The sequence below is a fragment of the Arctopsyche grandis genome, chromosome 4 (genome assembly GCF_051622035.1).
Source record: "Arctopsyche grandis isolate Sample6627 chromosome 4, ASM5162203v2, whole genome shotgun sequence".
NCBI classification, from domain to species: domain Eukaryota; kingdom Metazoa; phylum Arthropoda; class Insecta; order Trichoptera; family Hydropsychidae; genus Arctopsyche; species Arctopsyche grandis.
Genome location: NC_135358.1, coordinates 7,166,220 through 7,190,305, shown reverse-complemented (window position 1 = coordinate 7,190,305; position 24,086 = coordinate 7,166,220). Strand labels below are relative to the sequence as shown.

General features: G+C 33.7%; 1 protein-coding gene across 2 annotated transcripts in view; it reads right to left on the bottom strand.

Annotated features, from left to right (window-relative positions):
* The window catches only part of LOC143911227 (CUGBP Elav-like family member 2), a 605,340-nt gene that overhangs the window by 573,275 nt on the left and 7,979 nt on the right, over positions 1-24,086 (bottom strand). The window contains exon 2 of one of the 2 annotated variants that reach the window (XM_077430030.1): positions 19,998-20,071. The exons of the other annotated variant lie outside the window; for it this stretch is intronic. The gene's annotated coding sequence lies outside the window, so the exon portion shown is untranslated. The remainder of the gene's footprint in view (positions 1-19,997; positions 20,072-24,086) is intronic. 2 annotated transcript variants of the gene reach the window in all.

Here is a 24,086-nt window from a genome sequence, read left to right as displayed (position 1 = left end):
GCTCATATCGATCCACATGCGCATGTTTCGAAGCCAAGACAACTTTTTCCTGCCAATCCATTTTTTACCTTCTATTTCCCCATGATTACCAAAGGAAAAATTTGTATTTTGGACCCCGTATCATGTGTCTGAGGTACTCCATCTTTCTCCGCTTGATGACAGAAGCAAGTTCCCTGCCTCTCCCTATCATGCCAAGGAGAGCTTCATTTGATTTTTTTTTGGTCCAGGGAATCTTCAGCATACGCCTGTAGACCCAGATCTCAAAAGCTTTGATGCGGCTGATCATCCTGGTCTTCAGAGTTCAAGTTTCACATATATGTAGTAACACTGTCCAGACGTAGGTCTTCGCGAATCTCAAACGTGTATGAAGATTGAGATGCTTGTTGTAAGCGCTGCCGTCATTTTGATAAATGCTGTTCTAGCTATCTTGATGCGGATTCTTAGATCTTCATTTGGGTTTATCTCTTCATTCAGCCAGGTACCCAGGTATTTGAATCTTTTCACTCTTTCTAATACCTCTCCATTCAACGTTAAACATTTAGGATAATCGAATTTTTAAACTATCAGTTTGACCTAGAGCTCTTATTAGCTACTTCGTGCCCAGACTTTTAGGAAGTTAAGCCGACGGACTTTTGCCCAAACAGACATTGGATTAACGGACATTTGGGAGATTGAAACTTTTAATTGTTTTAATTTATTTCTAATCAACAGTGGAAATCATATGGCTGTAAATGATAATGAATAAAATACCGTTGCAGATTTTTATTTGAATTATGTATAGTGTAATTTCTTTGTTAAAAATAGTAAAAACCATAAATTAAAACAAAATTCAATAATGACGCACACGTGCTTTTGTACGTGTGCTGCCAGCCCATTGAGTGCCCTAACACTTGTTTTACTGTTCTAAAAAAATCCGCTAGTCACTGTGCTGGACTCCAAGCGTCCAGTTAAAAAATGTGTGTTTTTAGTTAAAATAATGCATCATTTGCATTATTTTAACTTTATTTAGTTATTTATTGTAATTTGCTTTAAAAAATTTATCGTGTGTTAAACTTCGAATAGTATAAAATAAGTGCAAAAAGTGTCGGCTGAATAAATTTCAAGGCGGATATCATTCTCACAAGGGCCGTTGAATACAGCGCGTACTGAATTTTCCCTCGCTCTTTCGCATCTACCTATGAGGCACGTGAAGTGGCTTCCCGTAAAAATAATTATTTCTGTTTATATTGATCAATGTATTTATTTCGTAATGGCATAATTCGTATCATAGAGGTTTTGATGAAGATATGCATAAAATATGAAGAACCTGCATTCAGTATATTTTGAGCAATAAATTAACTTATACACGATATAAATGTCTTAATTCTAAATATTCATCGGTAAATTGTTATGGTTTCATCTCACATTCAGGTAAGTAACGCTCTTTGCAGTTTTTATTTTTGATATTTCTTCAGCAGTTCGGCCAGTTCAATTGAAAACTATCGTAGACTACACTGAAAGACGACTTATATTCTAGGATATGTTTTTATATTTACATTACTAATTTTGTAACTCCTACCATTTTTCCATAAAAATGTCAGATCTCTGTAGTCTAATCCAAATCATACTCATATAAATGTTTTGTATTTGTAGCTGGTTCTTATTAATTGGAACAGGCTGTTGGTGCAAGAAATTCCTTTCTTTGTATTTTATTACTTAAAATTTTCAATTATCCGCTACTATTTATACTACTTGTAAATTTTAAACAAGTGTTTTTTTATGTATAATGCATCTTTCTTATGCAAGATTTCCGATGAAAGCAAAACTATCAGATTTTTTATTAATTTAACATAATTATTTGGAGAAAAATTTACTTTTACAATATGCAAATACGTATACGTATGTATGTATGTAGTTACAGCAAAAAGGTTAATTTTGAACATTATTTGAACATTTATTAATGCAATTGAAAATTTTTTCTCTATTCTGGGTGCAGTATTTTTTTTTTATAAAAATGCAGCGTTACCGATAGTATATTTTCAGTTCAAGTTGAACTTCTTGGCGATAAAGCCAGGCGTCGTCCAGACAGGAAGTCGGAAGTGCGCCAACTCGAGAAATTTCCGGGACAAGGTAATCAACTTTATATGTAAGATAGCCGTATAGCATATCAGCGAACACATCCGATGTCTCATTCGAATTTATAAAAATACAGGCTTATTTACAAAAAAATAAATAAAATACTATATATCCGTATTTATTATAAAAAACCTTCAATTATTGAATAAGGATCAGGATCGCGATTTTTTCAAATCGCCTAATTATCATCGGGAAATTTTCCGCCGGGGGGAAAAGCTTCGAAACGTGTACATTTCCCGTGGATACCTAATTAAGCTCAATAAGCCGTGAGGCTCTATAGACTTTTCCGACGTGGGTAACAAGGCTTATGTTTATCCCTCGTGGCCCTCGAGAATTTTCCAAAATGAAAATCTTTTCGAAGGTCGCGACCGCAAGATCGTACCGCGCATCGTGTCTCGCCGAACAAAGGCCTGCTTTTTCCTTCGCGAACATTTTTTCACGACTCTTTTCATGTAAAAACACAATGGTGTTGTTGAAATATTGTGGCATATTTTTCAATCCTTTTTTTAATAATAATTTATATTAAATTTTTCACAATGAACAATTTTTTTAAACATTATGCTGCACAACATTATTTTTAACCAAAATCATATTCACTTATCATTTAATAATATATAATAATCAAATTTTAAATTTAACATAAAATTTAAAAAATATAAATTTTTTTTTATCATATAATTGAAATAAAAATGTATATGAGAAAGTGTGAAAGCTTGTAATATAATATTTATCTGAGATATAATTAAAAGAGTTAAGTTAAAAGTGGAGGCGTCAAGCAGTCGTATCTGATCAGGTCGATTTGACAGTTGATTCTGATGATTTCGTTATTGATTGAATTCCTCTAGCGTTATGTCGGAGAAATTTTATTACTCTAATTAAAGCTACACTCTCTGTGTGGGTATAATATAAAAGCATTGGGAATAGTGGAATAGTTCAAAATTAGCTCAAAAATATCACGCCACGTACATTCAGTCAGAGAAACTTATGAAAAGCTTGTAATCATATGTATAACCTATTTATAATTGAAGTAAAAATACATATATATAAAAGATAATGAGAGCCTATAATACAAATTCTATAAGATAATAGCTGAACCCGGCAAGATTTTTCCGTATTATATTTTGTAAATTTATTTTTAATTGCAATTTTCTAAATTTTACAAACTATCTTATATTTTGTGTGTGTGTATTTTAGTTTAATATCTTTTTTTATTTTTCTTAATAAATTTTCTTAAAATTATATTTTATTATTTGTAATATATTACATATATAAATTTAATGTATTTTATGCTAAGTAAATATGTATGTATGTAATTACTTTTTTTGAATATTCGAATAGCTCTTGATTTACTGTTCGATATTCGAATAGTTGAAGTCGACGAATATTTGGGATCCCTAGAATAATGTAATGTTTATTTAGAATGTTAGATTTTATAGAATTTCAGCAGGTAGAAAAAATTCCACATCAAATTCTTAAAATAGCTCTTGGAAGGCATAGGTGTTTTCGTATGCGTCGCGGTTGCATCGCGGTCGTCTGAAAAGATCGCGTCTCAAAACGACTCAGCGTCTCTCGTCTGAGGGAAATTTCTCGAGAAACTCATAGTTTGCCGACAAAGTTACACTGTAAGCCGTCTCCGTGCAATATATTATATGTGGCACTTGACCCAAAAAGTTTCGGTGGTCTTAAAGAGCACACGCCTCAGGCTTCGACGTGTTGACTGACGTGTTGAAATTTGACGAGAAAAACTACCGAATACACATCTCGGAAAACCACCCACATAAAACCATTCCATAGTAAAATATACTATTCAAACGATCCCCGCGAGATTGACATTGAAATAACATGCACTTTTATTCCCCTTCAATACACAAACTTACATACATAGTAATTTTCAGAATATGTGCACTTGTTTGAACTTTTTACACTTGTTTGGAATGTACACAGGGCCCACGAGAGGAGGGAAAGGGTATGCAAATAACCTGGCCCGGCATTCGAAGAGGGCCCGGGTCCCCGCAAATAAGACAATGTACATTTTTAGCAAAAGTATAAAAGCATTATTTGGCCTTTGTACACTTAGAGTTTTTTGGACACTAAGCAAAATGGTACAACTGTTTTCGAATAACGGATTTTACCTATGTATTCAACTGTTTTCTATTTTGATTATTTTAACCCATAATGAACATGAATCAATCTGAAGTATGTACGTACATACATATATGTATATAGAGACATTTCAAAAAGCTCTCATAGAAAAAATCATCCCAAATTCAACCTACTATGTACCTGCTTTTCCATAAATAATATAAGTTGATATTTTACGGTTTTTTTTTATTTTATGTGATATGTTTGATTTTTAAATTCTTTTTATTATTACTAAATTATGTTCACAATACATCTTATATCTATTTTAATAGCTACTGATCTACTGATTATTTTCTATTTTACAATTTTAAATTATTTTTTTTAGTAATCATAATATAATATTATTATAATGTTAATATGTACAGCGTAATAGGAAAAAGAGCCCAAAAACCTATTTACAATTCTTATAAATGCTCATAATACATCTAATACATAATATTAATTAAAGACTATCTAAAGTCGATGACCTAAAGCAGATTGTGTTTGGGTAATCTGTGTTTATACCTGAAGGGTATAGACATTTTATTGTAATCACCGAGACTCTTCACAAGTGTGTTAGTATGGTTATAAGTAGAGGTAGGATAGTCACAGTGCTATCCATTGTTCGGCAAACCTTTAACAATGCATTTACAACCTTTGAACAACGGCCCCCTCAGGCTCCGGTGACTAGTTATAAGTGATTCTGTCATAGAATCTACTGGTTTGTTTGTTAGTAATGTCTGTAACAAACGGAATATTATATATGGCATGCAGTTTTTTGAAGTTAGTATATATGGGTGTATTATAAATTATTTTTGGGGATTTATTTTGTATAATTTGGAGCTTAGAAAGGTTAGTATTCGAGGCGTTATTCCATACAGGTGAACAAAAAGTTAAAAAAAATATGTTTAAAACAATATGAACAAAAAGTTTAAAAAAATCAATATGTTTTGGAGGTACATGGAGGTTCGGTTGCCGATGCAAGATTCACGTCGCGGCGCATCTGTACGAATTAAACGATCAATTATTCAGGCGCAGAGTGTGTGCGGGGTCCGCAATTGAATTATGCGGGCGATTTGCTTGTTTAATTGAACAGCCCTGGCGGCGGGCTGCGGGCCGCGATGCGCGATCCGGCTTACCGGACCCCGGCCCTTGCATTATTTAGGACGGGGGGCCCCATCTCGTCCGGATTACGCGCCACAGTTTGAGGGGCTTTATTGCCGGCGGGGCACTCGACGCGCGAAATTGACGGACGCTCGCGCCCTGTCTCTGAATATTTTCGCGATGGGGTTGCTAAATTTTGGGGCTCGAGATTGCTGATTTTTGCTTATTAATTTTTCGACTGTTGGATGGGTAATTTCGCCATATTGCATTGCCTGGATGAAATTACAAAAATCAGGCTAGGGTGAAATGGGTTAAGCCGTCTTTATTTAAAATCCGTGTAAATATATATATATATATATATATATAATATTTTTCTTTTCGTATATGTATGTTATAGCAAAGGTCATCCTCAATCGACACGCTCCGCTACAAATGGCTGCAAACCACGCGGCCGCATGCTCATTTCATACTTTTGTTTCGGCTTTTGCCATTTTAAACTTGCCACAAAGATCCAACTCAATTTTAAGAATTGCCAATCATCAATGCACATCGAAATGTCATCTGCGCAACCCCATGAATATCTCGTCTTTCGTACATGCTGAAATTCAAACAGTCAAAATTCAATCGAAATGAACATGCAGACGCGTGGTTTGCAACCATTTGTAGAATGAATTTAAAATGAGATTCGTAGAATTTTTTTTCAATAATTAACTTTGGTTCACTTTGTTCTGCTGCTGTTCTGACCGTCACTTGCGCGGCGATATTAATGACTACCACTCTCGGAGTCTCGATGGTGATGACTACCACACTCTGAGTCTTGGTGGTGATGATTAACTTATGTGAAATGATTTTATTTTTTGGGTTGGGCAAAGTCCGGCACTACTGTCTAATCTGATTATCCCTTTACAGGAATTTTAATGGACTTTTTACTCACGTATATTATTATTATTTTATTTATTATTATTTTTATTTTACATACATATATACAAATATACAAGGAAGGCTTAACAGGTAAACCCCAAATGCACCTTCCTGGTCCACATAATTATTACATAGATACATGTAAATCTAAATATCTGACATCTATGGTCAGTATACATATATTACAAACATCTTTACAAATAACTTTCATGTAACAATACGAATTTTATATTCGATATACAACCACAGAGACATCTATGGTGAGCAATATGGCGAAACCTAAGATATAACAATAACTAAAGGTTCGCAACAGAAAATTGGGAAGGAAACGCCGATTTTACAGGAATCGTTTCAATGAAAATCAGAAAAATTGGCAAATTCTGATAAGAAACGATCGACCTAGACAAATCAAGGTCTGGCCAACAGCGAGACTTAGCGGGGAATCGAACTCGTAACATCAAGTACGAAATAATTCAACATTCACCACTAAGCCACGTATATGAATGTGATAAAGTGAATTTGATTATTGTGGGAACTACATTGATAAGCGAGGTACATAACAACATAATTATAATATTCAAATACTTAAGACATTTTTACTATAAAAAAAGGCTTAATATGACATTTTTACTATAAAAAAAGGCTTAATATGACATTTTTACTATAAAAAAAGGCTTAATATTCCCGATTGAAGTTTATTTGGGTCGATTATGTTTTGACTGATAAACGAAGGTTGAAAATGTCGCTCGAAAGTTCCTATATAAAAGGGCATTGCGCTCGCAATGGATGTTTGTTTATGAGGAAGCGAAAATCGCATCTATGAAAATCGTAATTTTTTCCATGTTTCCGTGATTATTTTGAAAATTAAAATCATTGAGAGCTTTTTTGAGTATATACCTTTAATAAGTTTATTAGTATCTGTTTAGATTACTTTATTCTTATTTATTCGCTTAGTCGATAGTGAAATATAATCTTCATAGAATTTTGGAAACGGTGACAGAAGCCAGAAGCCTTTTTTGTTTGACTTTCTGCCCCCCACTTAATTTCTCAGATTTTAATTGTTTAAAGGCCTATAACTTCATCTCTCTCACACTACGAGTGTATCTTATAAAAATTGAATTATAGGCTCTCATTATATCTCATACATATTTTTACTTCACTAATAGGTTATACATACCTATACTGATTGACAAAAAAATGTTTATATAAAATTAAATGGTCAATGCTGTACCCGTTCTATGGTATTTTTCTGGCATTACAAAAAAAACCTTCATAGACAACTATGTACGTATATTTAAGTTTGGGTCTACTTTGGTTGTAATTTCAAAACGCAAAAACGACAATAATCGCGAACCCTCGCGAATAAGTAACGAAGGTCTCCCGTTTCCTTTGTAAGCCACTCGTACTATGTACAACCTCTCCCCCATAATCGGAAGTTCAAAGTGGACTGGAAAAAAAGCCCCGTCGACGACAACGACAACGTCAAGGCGCAACTTCGCCACCTTCGGTCTGAGATTACATCGTCCCTGACGGGTTGCAGGACCCCATGACTCCCCCGTGATTCCCCAGACACCCCTCCTCCCCAGTGGTTCCCAGGACTCGGAACTACGGGTGCCGTATTCGACGCACGCACTAGCCGCAACCATCAAATGGGAAAAAAATACGTAGCCTTTCCCTCCCCCCTCCCCCCGTCGCGATTTTTCAAATCCGAAAATAGTAAAATACAAAATAATAGCCCCGAAAATAATACGATGTGTACACACGGAAATTCTTTTTGATCGATTTAGAACGAACCGACGAAGGGGTGGTATTAAATCGTGACCCCTCCCCTATGCTAATGCTCGAAAGACACGTCTTCAATTTGAATATTTGATTGCGACTGTGTGTATGGAAGTTGAAAAGTTCGATGTTGAAAAAAAAATGTCGAAATATTTTATTTACTATTCTACATAGAATGTAATTGGGTTCGTAAGTTAGGTCGTATAATCGTGTATATTTCCTATATCTTTTGATTAATTAGGATAAAATTATACGTGGATAGCTTATAACGTATTATTATTAGGGTTCTAAGCCAAATTTGTCAAATATGAAAAGTTTAAATGGTGGATTTAAACTCAAATTATCAGCTATTGGAATATTACTTTTTGATTGCGATCATACGATGTAAGAATTTATTTTTTTAGAACATTCACATTTAAAATCTTTTACCGTCTCATATCAATATATTAGTTTATAGACCCTGTAAATACAAAATTACATTTTTTATGGGCTGAATAGAAACTGTTTTTATCGAAATTTATATTGTAACTATTATTTATTATTTTAACTATTAAAGTATTTTTTCGTTATTATTTTTAGAATTATGGTTGGAAATGTTATCCACGTTGTAGGTCTTGGGAAAAGTACTAAAATATAGCACAAAAACATTGATTTTGATCAAAAGTGGCTTTACAAAAGTATTAATATGGTAAATTCAGTCCGATTGGGATTTTTATGTACATATGAATAATATGGAGTAGCCTAATGGAAACTGTTTTTGCTGACTCTCATGTATTTTTTAAATATAACTTATTGCCTATTCGTATATTCATTTATGTAAAATGAATTTCTAGATAATTTTATACCCCATAAGAGATTATATATTTTATTTAGTCATAAAATCTACTCTAAAAGCTTCTTTTCTCAAAGAAGCTTATGCATAATATATTACTGGAACTCAGTCAGTTCATTGCAATCGATATGTATGTATGTACATGTGTAAGTAGCATAAAAAATATTGAATATTCTCGGTGTGGGTACTTAACTACTTGAAGATATTTAAATTATAAATGGATTGTTACGATGCATAATAAAGGTAAATTTAGCTGGAGTGTTTCAAGTTAGGAAGCAACGAGCAAATCCGCCGCGAGCTTTCTTGCGGCCAACCGTGGTGGCTTCAACTAACGTAACCCGGATGACGTTAATTCATAAACCGACCAAATCCGGTTAAAATCTACCGCGAAATCTCAGCGTGAATTCCGCCGGATGAAATTGTACAGTTTGTTTTTTGTTTAAGATTAATTCTAGTCTAAATTTTGACATTAAAACGCTTTACATCTGAGAAATTACAGTTTATTTTATCAGATTAAAAATATATATAATCGGGTAGAGAAAAACTTGATAAAAATAACAATTAAAGTGTTTAATAATAGTGCGAGAGCTCTCACTTTTTTTTCGCAATATATTAAAAATTATAAATTCAGTCGAATTCCTTTTTATTCAATGTTGCTCGTTTCTAGTGTGAATTTTCTTAATCTTATCTAATTTTAGGTGGGCCATGAGACTGCTTATTTTATATTTTATATTCTATTTTATTATATTCTATTCTATCTTATAATTTATTAATCTTAAATCCTAATTCTTATAATCTTCTTATGTACTATGTACTATTTGTACAAATAGACAATAATTCGTCGGTACTGTATGTACAAATAGTCAATAATCCGTCGATATTGTATGTACAAATAGCCACATCCTTTATTTTATTCAATAGATCATGCACACTCATCTTAAATGATTACTCCAATGCAATGAGTGCGTTATACAGATTAAGAATTATTATTAATTATATATAAGGTATGTACATTATTTGTAATTATATATTTACAATAAACATGACATGTACATATATGGTCAAACATTGTTCAGAAGTATTGTAAGTACTATATGTAGAAATCAAGAAGAATGCAATTTTTAAAAAATCTTTATCATAACTTTTAACATGTTACATAATTGTATAAGTTTATGAGTTAAAAACGCTAACCACCACAAGAACTTATGCAATATTATAAATATATTATTTGAAGTCAAATTGTTGTCTTTTCTATATTACCAGTACCATCCTTATATAATAAAAAAACATTTTAGTTGACATTTTTATAGTTATTTACCCCATTAAACTATATAATGTATTTTTTGTCAAAAGCAGACGCAATAAAAAAATTAGAATAAATAAGTTTCGTTGTAACCGCAATTCTGTTTATATAAAATTCAATTTCGAATCTAAATAATGGCCTTTTTCTTTATTTTGAAAAGTTTCAAAGTACAAAGACGCATTGAATGTATAAAAATTTCATTAAAAAAAAAGATCGAATAGCTTTGAATAAAAATAAAATACCACAATCTTTCAGATACACGCCTACTGCTTCGCATCACGCATCGCGTATTGTATTTCAGATGTGTGCAATGCAATATGTTTGTGCAATTATTTCCAACGATGCATATGCACTTTTCGTCGTAGAATACATATTCAATGTAAGCGAGTGGAAATTTCTGCAGAATTTGTTTCTTACTTATATATGTATGAACGAGCCAGCAGAGCAGCAAGCTGAAGCTGTTTCAGCGTTTTTACTTTGCTAGATGCGAATTTTCTGCGGAAAATCGCCCTCTGTGTGTATAGCGGATGCAGTTTTCCAGGAATAATTTAAAACTTTGCCTAATGCAAAGGCTGTTATGCGGAATAGAAAATATCAAATTACATAGATGATTGGTCACTTATTGAATTGAATCGAAACATTGTAAATATGTACGTATATAATTTAATAGGGCGATCTTCAGTAGGAAATTGACATAAACAGAGACAAATGTGGGTTTAGGTTTTCTCAATGAAATTCGGCTTTGTATCGAATCGATATATCAAAGTCGTACCGAACTTTTCAGATTTGACTTTTTTATGGCTTAAAGCTCGTTATTTTTCACATACACACATGTATGTCTGTATGTATATACGAAGGAGGGCAAACTTGGTTTCAGAAGATGTTGGCGCCTTCGCATCTATTATTTGCTCCAGCACCTGCGAGTGGCACAAACCATTTTACAGCCATTCCAAGTTTTATTTGTTTTTTCGTTATTTTTTTTTTATTTATTTATTTTTTTACTTTCTCCCGTTTTCGCGGCGCACGGCACTGATGCTCGGCTTGTACGTGACAGCTTTTTTTATTTATGATTATTGGAATTCCCTCTGCTCACGCGCCACCCTTTTTCACTCCCTGGTCCGCAATCCGTAATGTGCTTTATTTCGAGATGAGCATTAGTGCCAACCTTAATTCCACTATACGACATATGACTTCTTGAAATTACTAAACAAAATCTGGACTGGCCAACTGCTACTTAAGGTCATGATAGTCTAAAATAGTCTCCTTTTCACTTCCTATAAAATAATGGTAAAATGTAGCTTACATATGTCCCAAAATATATAAATGTCCCAAAACAGTCTTGGGGAAAAAAAAAAAAAAAAATTAAATTACAATCAATTTACTTAAGTCCTTAATGTTAGACTAGTCTGTAACTGATTGCTATCAGTTAAGCTTTTCCTTGCGATTCTTTTATTGTTCCTAACTCATATTTTTAGTCAGAAAGAGTTAAGCTCTCCATAATCATAAGAAAATACAAGGGTTCCTATCCGGGTCGATCCGGGACAGATATTCCCGGGAAATTGTGGAAATTTTGATGTCCTGTGTCCCGGGAATTTTTATCTCAAATCCCGGGAAAAATATTTCAATCAAAACGTCTTTTTAATGGTTTAATAAAGATGAATGTACATATATATGTATGTCTGACGATGAAACTAGTATGAAGCGAGTGCATTCTTCTTGTATTGATGATTCCACAGTGGAATAAACTTTTTTGGATTCTGACAATTGTGTGTGTGGTGATGAATGAAGAAACAAATAAGGAGATATTAAATACAAAACTAAAAAATAAGAGGTATTAAAGACAAAAGAAAAAAATATGATCACAAATAAAATTGTAAAAAAAAAATTCATCATATGTCCCGGAATCCCGGGAACGATTTCGAGCTCCATCCCGTGTCACGGGAATTGAAAAAGTCCTGGAAATCAAAAACCTTAAAAGACAAAAGCGCGTCACCGCATGGCAAATAATGTTCGAAAAAGCAAAAACACATTTGTGGCCTATAGTGATGTGAATGTAGGCGCGTCAAACGTTTGTTTAAGAATTGTGAAGAAATAAACAGTATTACCAAATCATAAACATAAAATATGTACAGTATAAAAGTGTTTTGAAAAAATTGGTAAGGTATAAACAGTAAGCCGTGTTATAAAGAAATATCCAATAGTGTTTTGAAAACATTTAATTGTTAAACGACAGATTAAAAATAGAAAAATAAAAATATAATTATAGTAACCTAGGTCAGTTAATTAAATATAAACGTATATAAAACTCTAAATAAAACACGGCGATATGAATGAGGCAAACTTTAACAGCAGGTAAAAATTACTATTTTTAAAAAATACACACAATCGTCACATGTAAAACTTTCATAATTATAGGCTCGTCAATCTCACGTGTCACCCCTGCACGTGTACTTCCGTGACAAATTCAATTACAACCCGGTTTCTGTACATGCTAGCATACATAGGAATATTTGTAATATACCTACATACATATGTATGTATATGTATGTGCATAGCACACGTGCACACTCGAACTCCTTTAACATGGGTATTTCCCACTGCCGATCATCGATCGATAGTCTTTCGAAATGCAATCCCATTAAAATTTTACACAATGGCAATTCAGAAAATTGCCCCGTCTTCCCACCCACCACCCCTTCGTTTTACTGACGTCTATTATTAATAATAACATCTGGGCTATAACTTTTCCGGAACGGGCCATTCACGGGGACCGGGAATATTTTATTGCGCTATTGATTTTATAACTACGGGGTGACTGAGTGAAAAATCGGAAAATATGGGTCGCGGAAAATGATCGCGAGTTTTCTTGGCGTGATGGGAGTCGCTCGCTTCCATGTGTTGCATGAAAAATGCACAAGAACGTGACCAAGTTATTATTGTCGTTGCTTTGTGTACTACTTTTACAATCGAAGCTAGTATGCAATGCATTTGTAATAATATGGTAATAAAAAGTAATGTATATAAAGGTAATGGATATTGATTTCCTTTATAAAGTATTTTAGATGTTTTTTTTAAACAATCACAAAGTCGAGAAAATCATCCCATATTAAAGTAAAAAATAAATATTGTGGGTAAAAAAGGATGCTATTATTATTAAATTTTTCATGTAAAAAGTGATATTCTCTAATTGAAATGTTAGATTTAAGGGATAAAACGTTAGAAATGTTGGTCCCAATTAAGTCAATCTTATAGATTTCATGATCTGTCTCAAATAAATGGTCGCCACGATTACAAGACGTTTCAATTATCCCAAATCGGAGCTCTTAATTTGATTAATTAGAAACAATTATAGTCTTTTGAAATTAGCTAGATCAATTCAGGTTGTAAAAATTAGGAAAGATCAAAACAATTCCGCTTTTTAACATAATAGTATTATAATAACATATAAAACTTATAATATTAATAATTTGAGTTATTTTATAATAATTAATAAGGAAAAAAATGATAAATATGTATTAGAAAAAACATTGGCGGTTCTAGAATTTTTTTCTGAAATCATACTTACAAAATACAATTACAATGTTAATGTTATATTATCATATATAATATAAAATATCGCTATTCTGTCTGTGTGTCTGTCTGCTAAGATAACGCTCGCCGTACTATAATAGTCATTTTGTGACATACATATGTATGTATGTACGTCACAGCTAAAACGTATACGAAGATATAATAAAAAAAGAAAAAAACTTTTATATATGTATATATACTAATCGATGCCAATCTTTCCGCTTGACAGAGAATTTCCCGTCATCTAATGAAAATTTATTTAATTATTTAGTTTTTCTATAGGTCTTTTATATTGTTTATATGTAGGTAGTACAACACTAGAATATTTTATAATAGATGAATTGCTAGGCATTACTCGGATAGGTGGAAGTTATATAAGTTGAATATTTTTCTGGCAAGCCGTCTAGTTTAAGTTCAATGAGGTTCGATCCCGTGAGTTGAACTCGAGTATATTATTTGTAATACTGCTGGTCACACTTGGATATTTGTGACTCCAAGTGGATCGTTTCATATCAGAGTTTGCCAATTTTTCTGATTTCATTGTTGAAACGGTTCCTCCAATCAATTGGCTTAAAACCTTCTTACCCACTATGTCACCACTATTTGAGTTTGATTTATGTACAATAGAATTTATGTACAAGTTTAAAATTCATAGATGTCTCGTAAATTTCGATTTTTTCAGTGTCTCGTAAGTCATCGACTTATGTAATAAAAATGCTGCATTATTTGTAATTGGCCATGAAGGCGCATTGGGTCTTAATTATTAGGCCTTCCTGGTATATATTTATATATGTATGTAAAAATATGTACGTTTGTAAAATAAATAAATGTCGATACAACATTCAACATAGAAAATTTATATGTTTGTATGTGGAAGGCATATGATGAATTTATTGTATAATGATTGTCAAACAAGATGTACGCCAGGAAGAAATAATAAAAAATTAATAAAAATTCCACTGCAATTACTTTGAAGTATTCTTGGATTGAAAGGGTGTTTAAAGTCGCGTGATATTAACGACATCGACCGTTCTAGAAACGTGGACGTTGCTCATAAACAATTGACTCGCACGTCTAGCGGGAAACGGAGAAGGACGTGAGGAGGGAAGTGGGTGGAACGGGAAGCCCTTCGAAGTAACGGGGGGGGGGGGGTGGAGGAAACGTGGATGGAAAACCGACATCGATTTCCCAGACGGGGAAAACGGTTGAATAAGTGATGCCGTAATAGGCAGCGGCGCTCGCTTCAAAGCGGTGGAAAACTGTCGCGTACGAGCGAAATTACCGCCCCAGGAAAAACCCTTCACGCCCCTCGGTCCTCCTTCAGCTGATGGACGTCGGTAACGACGACGATGATGATGATGGCGATGATGATAATGGAGTGGAAGCGATACTGCAGAAAGATGCGGCGATTGTTTAAAAGTAGCGAGCGGGAGACCGCTCGAGATGATGCTTACGCCGCGATTTTCCACAATGTGAACCATCATTTGCATTATCGTTTACACGTGAAAATGTACGTCGGAGATTTCAAATGCATTAAGCAGAGTATTCTGAGAGATCATCATCATCACGCGATACAAAATATAATGCAACGGAATGCTTCAGAAAATTTCCAATTCAATCGCATTTAATACATGATGATATACAGGGGCGCCGAGAGAAATCCCAGGCACTGGGAAAGAATAATTCTGGGTCATATGAAAAACTCAATAAAAAAGATCTTATAGATATATTTAGATATGTGAAGAATATATCAGAACTATTAGAAAAATACCTATATGAGCCGTTATAATAGAAAGTGGCATAAGTCCACTTTTCTTCATTTCGAGAAATATCTCTCAAAACATTAAATATGATGTTTTGCGTATCACAATATTTTAAAATATAGAGTGAAAAAAGAAAAAGTTAAAGGCGTTTAAACAATTAAAATCTGACATGGCCAGATGGCGGCGAAAAGTAAGAATAGGCTAAAAAAACGCTCGATAAACGTCAGGAAGAAATACGAGGAAGTATTTTCTTCTACTTATATTGATGACCCAAACCGAGCAAAATGACAAAGTATGAAAACGATCGGATAAGAGTCAAAATTTTTCTTGAATAGTGATCGTAAGTGAAAGTAAGAAGAGGTTAGTTAAAATACTAGCAGCATGTAATACCTTTATTCTGCTATTCCGAGATTCTGGACATATCGAATTAAAATAAGTGAATAATTCGTGAATTAAGTCAAACAGAAATAGTGTTATTGGAACCGAAAATTGGACTTCCGTCACTTTCAAATATAACGGCTCATATGTTGCTTGATATTTTTTTAAATAATTGAATAAGAAAGCATTATATAACGAAACAATTTCACTTGGACGCAAAGAGTTCGCGGATCGAAAATTAATACACATTTAGCATTAAATAAATATATGCATTTTTATGTAGAATAATACCATGTGGTGCTCACTGTAAATGGAACTTTTATTATTATTTTTTGTCTCATTATACAACTTTCTTTTTATATTTTATTCTGTATGTGTGCCTATTTAAATAAAATAAAAATAATATAAAATATCAATATTCGACTCGGGGCCCTATGACTAGTCCGTTCCCTGGAACTTTACCGGATATTTACTGGAATTTATTCTGAAGTATTTATGTAATATTGCCAGTGAAATTTGGGTATTTGTGATTTCATGTCGATTGGTTCATATCAAAGTTTGCCGATTTATCTAATTTCATTTTTGAAACAGTTCCTCACCAAAATTGGTAACCAAGCTACCTACTATTTGTCACCACTATTTGAATATAGAAAATTTTAAATTTATAATCTATAAATTAATATATGTTAAAGTTTAATAGCAAAACCATCCTTCCCACTACGTCCCCATTATTTGAATATGATTTCTAGTTTATGATCTGTAAATTTATATATGTACAATTTTAAACCCATAGGTCACTCGGAGACTGCCCGTAATGGCATCATGGAAAAGCATAAATTGATTAAAAAAAAATAAACACCATAAAATAAGATTTTAAATATTTGTTTCCTAACCCATTATAATTTTTGCATTTCTAAGTATAAAGAAAAACTTTTTAACCGCGTGATTGTTTTGTTTCATTACGACAAAATAATATAAAAATTTAATATATGTATATACAACAGTGTAACATTTTATTCAAATATATAGACAAGACACTAGTCATTGAATACAAATTTTTAAAATTGATCAATGTTTGTTTTTAATTTTACTTTTCATATTGTTCCTCTTTGACTTGCAAGTAAAATTATATTAATAACAACAAACATATCAAGATGTTATCATTAAGATTTAAATTAACTTGATAATACACAAATGAGAGTGAAAAGCGTAGTTTACCAATGTTTATATGAGTTTCACAGGGGTGGTAGAAAGAGGAGTACTGATAGTACGGTAGCTATCATCGCTTTGATCTGAAACAAGATTCCGATGTAAATTTGAATGAGATCGTTAGTGACTAAATTCCTATAGTTTCATGTCGGAGATATTTAGCTTACTTCAATGTTAGCTAATCCCCCGTATGTCTGTTAGATATCAATGCTACCTGACAAGTAAAAGTGGTTCAAATTCAGATCACAATTTTTTGACAGGTAGGAATGTCACTGAACGACAGAGTGAAGCTAATTAAAAGTAAAATAACCTTCAATTTATCACATTTAAAAGTTAAAGTAAATCTTATTATTGTATGCCAATTGAATTTACCACAATCATTTAACAAACTCTGAGTGTCAATCAGTCAATCTTTAGCATATCTTATTCTCTGAAAAGTTTGCTATCTTTAAAGAAAAATGTGTTTTGATTTGTATTTTAAATAGTTCTTCAATTAATCTATTGAATTAAGTGTAACATAATATACACAAAACAAGTCTGTACTAGGATAAGAATGCAGCTCTCGTTTAAAGGCGACTAAATGTAAGTTCAGTTAAAAAGTAAACTGGTTAAAGAGCGTTAAATTCATTCAATTTTCCAACAGCTTCAATTACAATTTGTTATTTCACAGAACAGGAAAATAAATAAAAAAACACGTAAAGACATTTAAGAAGCATGATAACGTTGCGCCTAAATGCGTCATTTTGTCTCGGCGTGTAGAGTGCGCTTGGACTAATCACTCTTTATTAGTGTCGTGTTGTTTGCGAGACAATGCAAATGACCGAGGGGGTCCACGATACCCTTCTTGCCCCGGGGTCTTGTTTACCCCTGGCTCCGTTTACCAGAGCCCATTAACCGCCAGTATCGACTTACCAACCCTGCCACACTATAACCCGGATATAACCAACGATATTTTTTTCACAATATATATCCATATATTCTACATACATATTAAGTGGGCTGAAAAGTTCGTAGGCTAACACATATATGGCGCTACTAGTATTAAATCCATATGATTTTTAGTTAGCCCTTACCTTCAAAAGACACGTGTATAAATTTGACAGCTGTCGTATTATTAGTTTGTGAGTTATAGCATTTTGAGTGAAGCAACTTTTATTAGTTTGAAAAAATGGATAAAAAGGAATTTCGTGTGTTAATAAAGCATTGCTTTTTGGCAAAAAAAAATACTATTGAAGCCAAGGCTTGGCTTGATAAACATTATTCGGACCTTGCACCAGGAAAATCAACCGTTGAGAAGTCGTTTGCTAAGTTTAAACGAGGCGAAATGAGAACCGAGGACGATGCACGCAGTGGACGCCCCAAAGAGGCTGTTACCGACGAAAACATCAAAAAAGTCCACAAAATAATTTTGGATAACCGTAAAGTGAAGTTGATTGAGATATTTGAGACCCTAAAGATATTAAAGGAACGTGTTGGACATATCGTGAATGAATATTTGGGTATGCAAAAGCTCTGTTCGAAGTGGGTGCCGCGCGAGCTCACAATCGACCAAAAACAACAACGAATTGATGATTCTGAGCAGTATTTGGAGCTGTTCAATCGTAATAAACCCGAACTTTTGCGTCGATATGTGACAATGGATGAAACATGGCTCCATCATTTCACACCGGAGTCCAATCGACAGTCAGCGGAGTGGACTGCACGTGATGAAGTGACTCCAAAGCGTGGAAAGACGCAAAAGTCGGCTGGCAAGGTTATGGCATCAGTATTTTGGGATGCGCATGGTATAATATTCATCGACTATCTTAAAAATGGAAAAACCATAAACAGCGACTCTTACGTAGCGTTATTGGAGCGTTTGAAGGACGAAATCGCGGAAAAATGGCCCCATTTGAAGAAGAAGAAAGTGCTGTTTCAACAAGACAATGCACCGTGTCACAAATCAATGAAAACGATGGCAAAATTGCATGAATTGGGCTTCGAATTGCTTCTGCATCCACCGTATTCTCCAGATCTGGCCCCCAGCGACTTTTTCCTGTTCTCAGACGCTCGCTGGACAGATATTTTGCGCCGATGAAGAGGTAATCGCCGAAACTGAAGCCTATTTTGAGGCTAAAGACAAATCGTACTATAAAAATGGTATCGAAAAATTGTATGACCGCTATAATCGTTGTATCGCCCTCGAAGACAACTATAGTGAATAATAAAATCAAATTCTAACAAAAAAAATATGTTTTCTATGCTACGAACTTTTCAACCCAACTGTTACGCCTAGGGATTTGCAAAAGTACTTAAAAGTATGTTATAGTTTTATTCCTTTAAAACTTGATAGTTTGTATTAAAACAAGAGTAAACTGCCACTTCCGGTTGAGGGATGCTTACTAAATTTTATACATAGCTTCTAGATATGAAATTTTAGTTCAATAAACCAGAAGGCTTCTGAAAAAAACATAAAAAACGTCGATTCTCTTGAGTAAAAGTACTACTTCCGGTTCAGATAAAAATATATAAAGCTATATAGATTATTATTTCTATTACATGTAAAAAAAATTCAGTCCGATTCAGTTAGCGGTTAGGGAGATAATTGAATTCAAAAACTTAAAAAAAAAGAAAACGCCTATAAGGGGAGGTATCATTTCCGGTCAACTTAAAAATTTGAAAAAAATTTACGTCGTATCGATAAGAATTTCAGTAACCGATACTAAGTTTCAGTTCGATAAGAATAACGGTGTTCAAAAAATCCCCAAAATACACAGACACACACACATTTTTTCTAGATCATGAAAACGTGATCAGTAATCGATTCTGAGTTCGAATCAGTCAAAACCTCGAGTTCGAATTTTCGCATGATCACAAAACTTCATCTATTGTTACTACGTAGATAAAGTAAAAAGTTACATACCAGCTGGGTAATGGTTAAGTGGGCGATTCAAAGTGAGCAGGTGAATTGGGCGACGGTCATCTGGGCGACAGATACTATAGATAAAACAAACAACCATTATTTTTGCTCCTTTGCTTTGAATACTGATAGAACGGTATATTGTTACTTAAAATTGCACTTATTAAGTGTATATGTTACAGATGAAGTGTATCATGACTAGTTGGATACACTTCACATAATTATGAATTATTTTATTAAATTAAACACGAAATCTATGTATGTTCAATCATTGTACAAAAGTATTGTAAGTATTATACAAGTCAAATATAAACAACGATTAACATCCACAGAAACATCTATGGACAAATTAGCAGCATTTATACAAATCAGCAAAAACCAAAATGCTCAGTAACACGATTTTTTGCGAGAGAGCTAGGGCAGAGATGCCAATATGTAGGAACCGTTTCAATTAAATCAAATAAATTGGCAAATTCTGATAGCATACGATCGACCTTGTAGTCACATATATAAGGACTAGCAAGCAGCATACACTAGTGATGTGACCCGTGACCATACAATTTAAATTATAATTAGAATCGATACGAATCGATGAAATTGCATACGGAACTATTAATTTCTACTCGACTTAATAAATATTAAATAGGTCTTGTGAAAGCTAGCATGTGCGGTAGGATAAGTTGCCGTTAAAAAGGGAATAAATAAAGTTTAATTTAATATTCATACCAAGTGAATTGCTTGAAACAAATAAAAGAACGTATTCAGTTCATGCGATACGTACAATATAAAAACAATACGCGGGTGAAAACTTACATATTTTATACACAACTTTAAAACTTTTAACTTTTTAACCAAATGAGAATTGCAAATTTTCATTCACTGCACCGTTCGGAAGCTTTGGTAAGCCAACCTAAAGAAATTAAAAATAAAACGACACTTAAAAATACAAAAACCAAGTATGTAGTTGAATAAGCTCCGCACGTAATACGAGTATAAAAGCTTGTTCAGTGAATTAAGTGAGGTATCGCTTTAAAGAGTGGCGAGGGGTGGGCAGGAACGCTCACACACGCGAACTAACTACCCACCTACCCACCCGATCCACCCCCTTTTCCGGCTAATTGAATGTAATGTAGATGTTGCGATAACAGGGGCACCAAGTGGGCACCGAATTAAAATCAGTTTGGCGCTCAACACGTGCGGTGGCAAAACAAGCACGCTACGATGGTGCCCCCTAGATAAAACCATTTAATTGTTAAATGCCATAGGTACATAGTCAGTGCTTCACGACCATGTCCGGGCTAAGATTTCCAGTTCGAATTCAAATAATGTACAAAATTACCCACCGGTCTGGAGTACTGTCAGGGTGATTACATTTTAATGGGATTAAAGCGGCGTCATGTGTTGGGAAGCCGTTTATGTGCTTCATTATTCAATTAGCGATTGGCATATACACGAATGTGTGGATTATGGGTTTAGGAGTAGATGCTGTTCTAATTCCACTTAAAAATAAGTAAGAGATGCTTTTGAAGGTGAATAGTTTATGCGAGGTGGAATACTTGCGGGGTTTATTGGTGGAATAGTGCATTAGAACTAGTGCAATTTTTCGATAAGGTGTTCTTGCTATGACTATAAGGTATAAAAGGATGGGAAATATTATTAAATTTACAATAGTATTAGTCTGTTAAGGATTTGAGTCAGAGAAAGAGCAGATCAAAGGGTCAGAGGTAAATTTTAAAGTATTAAGATTCGTCAAAAAAGATAAGAAAAAAATATGAAGTTAAATGGAAACGTATTGGAGAATGAATTAAAGATTGGTTCATCCGGTAGTGGATGGTTTATTTTTAATGAAAAATGAGGTTTATAATATTTTTTCAATCCCTCAATTATAGAGTTTTATTTATTAATAAATCTTTTCATATATCAAACAAAAGAATATAAATAAAATATATCACAGAAAAGCTACATAAAAGCAAGTATATAGATATGTATATTATATATAAGATCAATATTCTCAGTTGTCTATATTATTTCTAGAGTACATTTATATGTATGAATGTACATATACATATATATTCCTAGAGAAATTTAAATTCGTTATTCATAATAAGGATTTAAATATCCATTCAAGGCGTATAAAGTGAAAATATAATTTAAATCAGTAAGTTACAGTATTTGAAAACCTTTACACAATATTAAAATTTAAATCTACGAAAATTTATTTCAATAGTGAAAATGTGACGCGTTTGCTACATTAATGATCTACAATTAAAAGCAATTCCTTTGAACTCGATTTTCGCAAAATTTTAAAACCAGATTAATATATTAAAATAACTTTTAATCAGAATTGCATTTATTCTACCTGGTAAAGTCACCAATTAGTGACGAGTTCAGTGATTTGCAATTGTAATAACCGAACGCAGGAATTTTGACAGGAGAATGATTTCCCAATTAACGTCACAACCATATATTACGAACTTTTGATTGTGTTTTTTTATTATAAAGCATACGTGTGTCTTTAATTTATAATACAAATATAAATGATTTAATGATTCGCTCTAAGTGTAATGGACCCCCTTCGGATAGTCGACAGTCGCCGCACATGTGTCAGTTCCATTTCAGTGTTGCCATTTGTACTCGTTACTTATTCATTGAAAACCTGGCTCAAAAGTCACGTACAACTTCGATAATAATTGCGGGCGGCTTCGACATCGGCATTGTTCGGTTTTGAATTATTAACGAAAACAAAACTGCTTCCGAATTAACATAATGGCCATTTCCCTCGACTCCTCCCAGCTAATGAATGACGCGTCGGAAAAACCCTGGACGCTTTCCCGCCCTTTCGACCGGCATTAATGGCCCGGGATTAAGCAACCTCGCTCTCTTCTCGTTTTGCTATTAGGAATCGTTCAAAATTTATAAAAGAAACCAACAGCAGCGGTTTCGAAGGGGTGGTGCGCGTCTACAAGTTTCGAAACACCCTTCTCTTCTCCCCACACTTCTTCTGTCTTTAGCGCCGCCGCCAATTTGCATTATTAACGACCGTGAAATGTTGTTGATAATGGAAGTCTTTTAGAAGTAATTAAGCGGCCGAGTAAAATAAAATTATTCGCGAGAGGCGCCTCCAAACCACCCCCCTCCCTCCCACCACAGCCCCAACTGAAGACGACGACGCCTGAATTTCAAAACGACGATTTGTGTGTTTGAAGCGTCGTCTCTTCGCCAACATTGAGAGAAAATAGGGTAGGGTTTGTTCCATTTTCCGCGGGATGAAATAAAGTGCTAAATAACCGAAATCGTGATCAATCTCACATGTGACAAATCCAGTACGTTGCGATGACGCAAATAGCGTTTGTTTGTCTATATGTATATCGTTTGATGAGCATTTATTTATTGATTCAAGTAAAATTATGTTTTTACAAGTGGCCACTTGGACTTATTCAGGTCAAGAGTGATTCGCTAGAAATCATCGCATTCGGAACGTGATTTTTGCTTTTTGTTTCCCTTGAAAACGTTCCAAATTATATACAGTTCACAAAAATACTATTTTTTTTAAACGTTTTTAAATTATTTTGGGTACCAATTGAGCACTTCTTTCATCTGTCTATCGTCCATTCTTCTATCTGCGTGACGCGCCCATTGCCATTTTATGTAATACTTCTCATCCACGTATTCCGTTTTCTACTTTACGTTTCACACTTTAATTTACTAGATTAAGTTTTGAGAATAAATTATAAAAGCACCAACTTTTAAATTACATATACATACATTACAGAGTTAAAACTTTCTTTACATACCAGATAAGAAACAGGCTAGGTTTGTGAGGTCATTCCCAAACTGAGAAAAGTTTCATGACGTGTTCAGCCGTATAAAGGTATTAAATACCGTCTGTTTTACTTGATTGACCCAATACGAGTGCAATCAGACCGCCGATTTAGTCATTCGGAACGTACATAGTTACTCGGAATGAAGTTATTCGTAACGTAGCAACGTCCTTGTAGCGTCCGAATAACGTCCGAGTGACCAAATCAGCGGACTCGGTCTGAGTGCACCTGAGTATAATAGAGTAAGTTTCAGATATTTAAAAAACAAAAA